General features: G+C 39.6%; 1 pseudogene; it reads left to right on the top strand.

Moving 5' to 3' along the window:
- Positions 1-6,118: 6,118 nt before the first annotated feature.
- On the top strand, positions 6,119-7,674 carry LOC109569431 (olfactory receptor 5P1-like; annotated as a pseudogene).
- Positions 7,675-8,371: the final 697 nt, after the last annotated feature.

Raw genomic sequence — 8,371 nt, 5'->3', positions numbered from 1 at the left:
CATCACCAGATGGCCAACACCAAAATCAGATTGATTATATTCTTTGCAGTTAAAGATGGAGAAGCTCTATACAGTTAGCAAAAACAAGACTGGGAGCTGACTGCAGCTCAGATCATAAACTCCTTATTGCCAATTAGACTTAAATTGAAGAAAGTAGGGAAAACCACTAGACCATTCAGGTATGACCTAAATCAAATCCCTTAAGATTATACAGTAGAAGTGACAAATAGATTTAAGGGACTAGATCTAATAGACAGAGTACCTAAAGAACTATGGATGGAGCTTTGTGACATTGTATAGAAAACAGGGAGCAAGACCATCCCCAAGAAGAAGAAATGCAAAAAAGCAAAATGGCTGTCTGAGGAGGCCTTACAAATAGCTGTGAAAAGAAGAGGAAAAGGAAAGATATACCCATTTGAATGCAGAGTTCCAAAGAATAGCAAGGAGAGATAAGAAAGCCTTCCTCAGTGATCAGTGCAAAGAAATAGAGGGAAATAATAGAATGGGAAAGACTAGAGATCTCTTCAAGAAAATTAGAGATACCAAGGGAACATTTCATGCAAAGATGGGCTCAATAAAGGGCAGAAATGGTATGGACCTAACAGAAGCAGAAGATATAAAGAAGACGTGGCAAGAATACACAGAAGAACTGTACAAAAAAGATCTTCATGACCCAGATAATCATGATGGTGTGAGCACTCACCTAGAGCCAGACATCCTGGAATACAAAGTAAAGTGGGCCTTAGGAAGCATCACTATGCTAGTGGAGGTGATGGAATTCCAGTTTAGCTGTTTCAAATCTTAAAAGATGATTCCTTGGAAGTACTGCACTCAATACTCCAGCAAATTTGGAAAACTCAGCAGTGGCTAGAGACTGGAAAAGGTCAGTTTTCATTCCAATCTCTAAGAAAGGCAACGCCAAAGAAGGCTCAAATGACTGCACAATTGCACTCATCTCACATGCTAGCAAGGTAATGCTCAAATATCCCCAGGTGATGCTTCAACAGTACATGAACTGAGACTTCCAGATGTTCAAGCTGAATTTAGAAAAGGCAGAGGAACCAGAGATCAAATTGCCAACATCCACTGGACCTAGGAAAAGCAAGAGAATTCCAGAAAAATGTCTAGTTCTGCTTCATTGACGACATGAAAGCCTTTGATTGTGCAGATCACAACAAACTGTGGATATTCTTAAAGAGATGTGAATACCAGACCACATTTACTTACCTCCTGAGAAACCTGTATACAGGTCAAGAAGCAACAGTTAGAACCGAATATGGAACAACAGACTGTTCAAATTGGGAAAGGAGTGTGTCAAGACTGTATATTGTCACCTTTTTTATTTAGCTCATATGCAGAGTACATCATGCAAAATGCCAGGCTGAATGAAGCACAAGCTGGAATCAAGATTGCCAGGAGAAATATCAATAACCTCAGATATACAGATGACACCAACCTTATGGCAGAAAGAGAAAAGGAACTAAAGAGCCTCTTAATGAAAGTGAAAGAGAAGAGTGAAAAAGCTGGCTTAAAACTCAACATTCAAAAAACAAAGATCAGGGCATGAGGACCCATTGCTTCATGGCATATAGATGGGGAAACAGTGGAAACAGTGACAGACTTTATTTTTGGGGGGCTCCGAAATCACTGCAGATAGTGACTGCAGCCATGAAATTAAAAGACACTTGTTTCTTGGAAGAAAACCTGTGACAAACCTAAGCAGTGTATTAAAAAACACAGACATTACTTTTCTGACAAATGTCTGTATAGTCAAAGCTATGGTTTTTCCAGTAGTCACGTACAGATATGAGGGTTGGACCATAAAGAAAGCTGAGACCGAAGAACTGATGCTTTTGAACTGTGATGTTGGAGAGGACTCTTGAGAGTCCCTTTGGACCCAGATACAAAAGGCAAGCCTAGTGTTTCTCAAACTATTTAAATAAAGGATCACTCTTTCCTAAGCATCCATATGTCAATACTTCTTAGGAAGATAGTAAAAGGAGGATTACTGCAAAAAATAATAAAAACTAAAATACAAAATATAAACTCATTTTTTAAAATTACTGGAGTCAACACACTTGAAATTACTTTCCCAAATTGCTATAAAGAGTACAAACAGTTCCCTACAACTCCTGTTCTTATTGGGTCCTGGACTGACAATAAAGAATTTGCCAGTCAGCACCAACCCAAGGACTATTAATACACTTTGAGTAACAGTGGACTGTGCTTTGTTCTGCTTACTTTCTGCTTACTCAGGACTTTCTCCACTACTTGATGTCCTCAAATAAATAAACTGTTTTGTCTACAGAGAGGAAATTAGAGCCCTGGTGGCACTGACTCTGATCCCCATCTCCCACCAAATTTCTATTTTGACAGTTTTTTCTCCAAGTTTCTGAACAAAGCCTCCATCAGGATCCTCAGAAATACACCTTTTGTTAGGAACTGGACCTTCCATTTATGCCACCTTAATGAGACACCTGGCTCCATGAGTCATTTCTGCAGAACAGTCCCAGGAACTTATCTCAAAGGGGCAAGCAACAAAAGCCCTAGGGGATTCTATTAGAACCTTTCTTTTCCTTCCAACACACATTAAAAAACAAACAAACAAACAAAAATGCTCATATCACAGAATGTATGTAACTATGTTCCTAAATGGAAGAGAGCATTTCACGGTTAATACTGTCAGGTAGTCAGTGCAAAACTGCTTGTAAAAGTAAGTGGAAAACATCTGCTTTATAAAATTCTATTTGGAATTCAGCAACAGCAATTTTGGCTCTAAAAGGTGAATGTAGTAATCATGGATTTTATTTAAATAATTTAAATTTTTGTTTGTTTAATGAAAAATTAAAAATAAAAGAAACTCAACAACTTTGTTTCATGACTCCTGTGGCAACTGTGGCATTAGCAAGATTTGCACTGCAAGGACTAGAGACACAGACATGGAAAACAGACTTGTGGACATGGAGGAGGGAAGGAGAGGGTGGGGTGAATTGAGAGAGTAGCACTGAGACATATACACTACCGCAAGTAAAATAGATGGCTAGTGGGAAGTTGTTAGGTAATAGAGGGAGCTCACATTGGTGCTGTGTGATTACCTAGAGGGTTGGGGTGGGGTAGGTGGTGGCAGGAAGGTTAAGAAGGAGGGGTCATATGTATATGTATGGCTTATTCATTAGGTTGTATGCAAGAAACCACAACATTGTAAAGCAACTATCCTCTAATTAAAAAAAAAATTTAAGGAAAAAAAAAAAAAGAAATGTACTGCAGAATGGTCATTCTGTGTCCCGAAAGCAGACTTCCTAGGAGACCCCAGAGCAGTGTAAATGGTCTGTGGCAGCCAAAACTACTGCTAAGCTTGTGCAGCTGTGCAAAGGAAACCAGGAAGAAATTGTCTGATATTCAGGTTGCATGAGGCTCTAAGCCTAATCATCAACGACCCCTAATCATCAACAAATGTGACCGAATCATTGAGGAAAGGATTGGGGAGAGTCATAATTCCCAAATCAGAACCTGAAGCATGAATGCCACAAAGATGCATCCCCAGAGATGCCACAGAGTTCTAGAAAGTTCCCTAGGTAGTCAGTGAAGAGGAAGGGAAAGGCAAGAATCAATTGTCATATTATTCATGTGATTATGAATGACATGGTCCAGAACTAAGAAGCCATCAGATCCTATATTTCCTGACTTCTTTTGGATTTGTGGAAAATCTCCTGATGTGTTGAAAGAAAACTTACATTATACGCCTCATAAAAATTTTAAACAATTGAAAATCTATCCAAATTTCCTTTTTACTTAATTAAAGATAGTTACTTAGCTCTGATGTATGACCAAACACCTTTAAATACTTTGCAGCTGTCATTTTTTTTAATCTCACAACAAAGATGTTATATGGGGACAATTCTCCCACTTTATAAATTAAAAAAAAAACCTGGGAGTCAGAGAGATTTAAGTGTCATATGCAAGTGAAAACAAGTGGCCACTGGGAGGATCTGGACTTTCCATCTCCAGTCTCCGTGACTGCTGTCAGCACAGACTGAAGCCCACTGTGTGTGCAGTGAATGCAGGATCGGCCCCACTTAACTCCGCTTGAGTCAGAAGGCAAAGAGCACACATGCTGCTCGGTGCTTGGCTCAGTCCTCAACTGAGAGTATGTTCAGAAGCTGAGAGCAGAACTGTGAGGGCTCTGGAAAGTGTGCCACCGGTGGAATGGGCAACGGGTCTATGAATGTTAATTTTGGTAAAGGGAAGGCAGTGGAGGTGTGCTGGCTGCAATCAAGTATCATTGCTTTGATACTGAAAGGAGATGGTTTGTGCAATTAAACTCATAGAGAACATTTCATAAAACTAAAAACATAGTTTTCATGATAGAATTAACACTCCTGGCAGTAACCTTGCTTGCCACTAGAGAGTAATTTAAGTGCACTTAAGGAAGATCAATCAAAAACATATAACGATTCTGTAATGAGCTGTACATTCTCAGCTGTTGGTTCATAATACCTCACAACTGATTTTGTCGAAGTCTCACCACTGGAAACACTAAACGCTCATATTCTAAAGTAAGGAATTTTTAATAAATTAAGAATTGTGAAAATATTTGGTACTTATTTTTATCATTTATGGTAAATGTTTCAAATCTTAAGAACTGAAATAATGTTGGCAGAAAATTGTCTTTCTATGAAAAATAAAAATAATAACACTGAGTAGAAAAACACTGGTTGGGTTAACATGACTCTTAAAAGCACAAAAGTAGCAAAGAGGTATATAGGGAGATATATTTCAAAAAGTAATTAAGAATAGAATATGAAGCTCCATAAATGAAGGAGTTGGGATGTATATTCCACCTGGCATATGCATTATATTAATCATGCAGAAATTCACATAACAAGTTTTCTCCAGCACATATTACTCCCAAACACTAGTTATTCGTGATATAGGAATGCACACCATTTGAGGAGTCTATGTATTAATTTGGAGGAATAAAATGTAAGCAAGCAAAAAACAAAACAAAATTCCATAATCCAGTACAAAGAATGGCAACCTAAACATCTTCAAAGCATGACGTCAACACAAAGGAAATTTATCTGATTACACCTTAGATGTCAGAGTAGATGTTGTAGAGAAATGAACTTGAAGAATGAGTAGAAGTCACCTGGTGTAATATTAGTGGGATGTTGGGGACCATCCAAGGGGAAGAACAAGAATTAAAGGCCAAATAAGATAGATGGACTAAAGAGACTGTAAATACTTCAGGAAGGTTAGATTCGTGGAAGTGTTGGATGGAAACATACTGAGAAGCAGAGTCATATGCAGGGGATACATCAGAAGGTGTATACTGAGCTGTGCTAAGGAGGTTACGTTTCATCTCGGAGGCTACAGAAATCAGGAAAGACTTGAAAGGACCACTGTGGCATCGCCTTTTTACTTCAGCAAGAGATCACTTTGGCAGATGTACTGTGAATTATAATGGCAGAAGAATGAAGACAGAGACAAACAGATGAATAAAAGAAAAGAAAAAAATGAATAAGGCCTCACCTACAGTAGGGACACTAGCAGTGGAAATACAGGAATGGATAAATAGATTGGAGGAGTAAATTGTAGACAGTATCAATAGGATTCTATTAGATGTGGTACAATGAGAGGAAGAAGGTTAGGATCATTTCCATGCTTCAGACATGAGAGATTTGGGGGATTGTGGTATCCTTCCATAAACACAGGACATAGGAGGATGGTTTAATGAAAGGATGAGTTTGATCTGGAGGAGGCTGAGTTTGAGTCGTGAGATTTCTAACTGGAGACTTCCCGGATAACTGAAACTATAGACCTGGATCTTGGGAGACAGATCTTTCTACAAATAAAGCTTGGAAAGGGATTTTAGAATAAACATTGGATAAATAAAAGAATATAACTGAGTTCCCAGAGACTGAGGTTGAATCATTCTTCTTTTGTGTAAAGGCACAAAAGAATCCTGTACAGCACCATACTTACAGCTAGGCAGAGGGGGAAATTATTATGAATAAGTGTAATGAATAACCAAAGAAAACCAAGAATGTATAGAATGAAAATATTTTTGTAAAATGAATGTTCAAATATCCCTCAACAGAAACAATTCTCAGAGGACATGAAGTTTAGAAACCTCACCAGTGTGACAGAGTTCATCCTTTGGGAGTTAACAGAGGATCCTACACTTTGTGTCTTTTTGGTGATATTTCTAGGAATCTATGGGAAATAGATGGGGAAACAGTGGAAACTGTGTCAGACTTTATTTTTTGGGGCTCGCTCCAAAATCACTGCAGATGGTGACTGCAGCCATGAAATTAAAAGATGCTTACACCTTGGAAGGAAAGTTATGACCAACCTAGATAGCATATTCAAAAGCAGAGACATTACTTTCCCAACAAAGGTCCATCTAGTCAAGGCTATGGTTTTTCCTGTGGTCATGCATGGATGTGAGAGTTGGACTGTGAAGAAGGCTGAGCGCTGAAGAATTGATGCTTTTGAACTGTGGTGTGGGAGAAGACTTTTGAGAGTCCCTTGGACTGCAAGGAGATCCAACCAGTCCATTCTGAAGGAGATCAGCCCTGGGATTTCTTTGGAAGGAATGATGCTAAAGCTGAAACTCCAGTACTTTGGCCACCTCATGCGAAGAATTGACTCATTGGAAAAGACTCTGATGCTGGGAGGGATTGGGGGCAGGAGGAGAAGGGGACAACAGAGGATGAGATGGCTGGATGGCATCACTGATTCGATGGACATGAGTCTGTGGTGATGAACAGGGAGGCCTGGCGTGCTGCGATTCATGGGGTCACAAAGAGTCGGACACGACTGAGCGATTGAACTGAATTGAACTGATGCTGTCACCTTAGTAGGCAATATCAGCATAATTATTTTAATAAGGAACTGTTTCCAGCTTCACACTCCAATGTACCTCTTCCTCAGTCATTTGGCTTTTGTGGACAGTGGGTGTACTACATCCGTCACACCGATGATGCTTATAGGATTCCTGAAACAAGGAGTGACCTTCACTGCTGCTGGCTGTGAAGCCCAACTGTGTTTTGTGGTCATGTTTGGGACAGCTGAGTGCTTCCTGCTGGCTGCCATGGCCTATGACCGGTATGTGGCCATCCGCTTGCCCCTGCTCTACTCCACCCACATGTCCCCCAGAGTCTGTGTTCTCCTGGTTGGGGTATCCTACCTGCGTGGGTGCGTCAATGCTTGTACATTTGCTAGTTGCTTACTGACTCTTTCTGTGGGCCAACACAGGTAGACCACTTTTTCTGTGACTTCTCCCCTCTGTTGAAACTTTCCTGCTCAGATGTCTCCACTACTGAAATTATCCCTTCCATGTCCTCTGGACCTATCATTGTGGTCACAGTGTCTGTCATAGCTCTCTCTTATATCTGCATCCTCAACACCATCCTGAAGATGTGCTCCACTGAAGGGAGACACAAGGCCTTCTCCACCTGCACCTCTCACCTCACTGCAGTCACTCTCTACTATGGAACAATTACCTTCATTTATGTGATGCCCAAATCCAGCTACTCAACTGAGCAGAACAGGGTAGTGTCTGTGTTCTACACAGGGGTGATCCCCAGATTGAACCCCCTCATTGACAGTCTGAGGAACAGAGATGTAAAGGAGGCCCTGAGAAAGGCAAGTGTCAGAATATATTCTTAGGATTTGTTCTTAACATTTCTGATGACCTATAAACCTTTGTTTACCAATAGCACACTTAGAACCTATCAAATACTGATTTACTGTTTGCTTAAAATGAAATCATAATACTTCTTATTCTCCCTTATATGCACTTATAAACCAGTTGGTAGATATCTTGGAATTAGTAATAATGATAGCAATTATTTTCACTATTACATATTAACTTGTAGATGCCTAGGACTTTAATTTACTTAGCAAACAGTAAGTTCTACTTATAATATGCCAGACCCTATTCTAGCACAATGGTATGTTAGCTGGCTTATTTCTCATAAAAATCCTATAATGATAGTTCTGTTATTTCCATTTGACAAATAAATTATCTGGCACACAGAGACATTAAATAGATTGCCCAGACTGATGCAGCTAGGAAGCTGTGCAATCAGTCTCTGAATCCAGAAAGCCTGAGTCTAAACCACAATGTTTCTTCAATTAATTCTCACAGCAATCTTATTATGCTGCTTACTAACAATTTACCTCAATTTTACAGATGAAACTGCTGAGTCTCAGGGATATTCAATAGTTTGTTTTGAGAGACATGGACTCAAGTCTCTGATTCACTTGGAATCAAGTCCTCTGATTCATGCATTTGATCTGCTCTAAACAACAATCAGTCCAAGGACTTCAGCACTGTTACTGATCTACAGGATTTGAATAGGAC

Source organism: Bos indicus, chromosome 15 (assembly GCF_029378745.1).
Source record: "Bos indicus isolate NIAB-ARS_2022 breed Sahiwal x Tharparkar chromosome 15, NIAB-ARS_B.indTharparkar_mat_pri_1.0, whole genome shotgun sequence".
In the NCBI taxonomy this organism is placed as follows: Eukaryota; Metazoa; Chordata; class Mammalia; order Artiodactyla; family Bovidae; genus Bos; species Bos indicus.
This window is presented reverse-complemented; position numbering and strand designations above follow the sequence as displayed.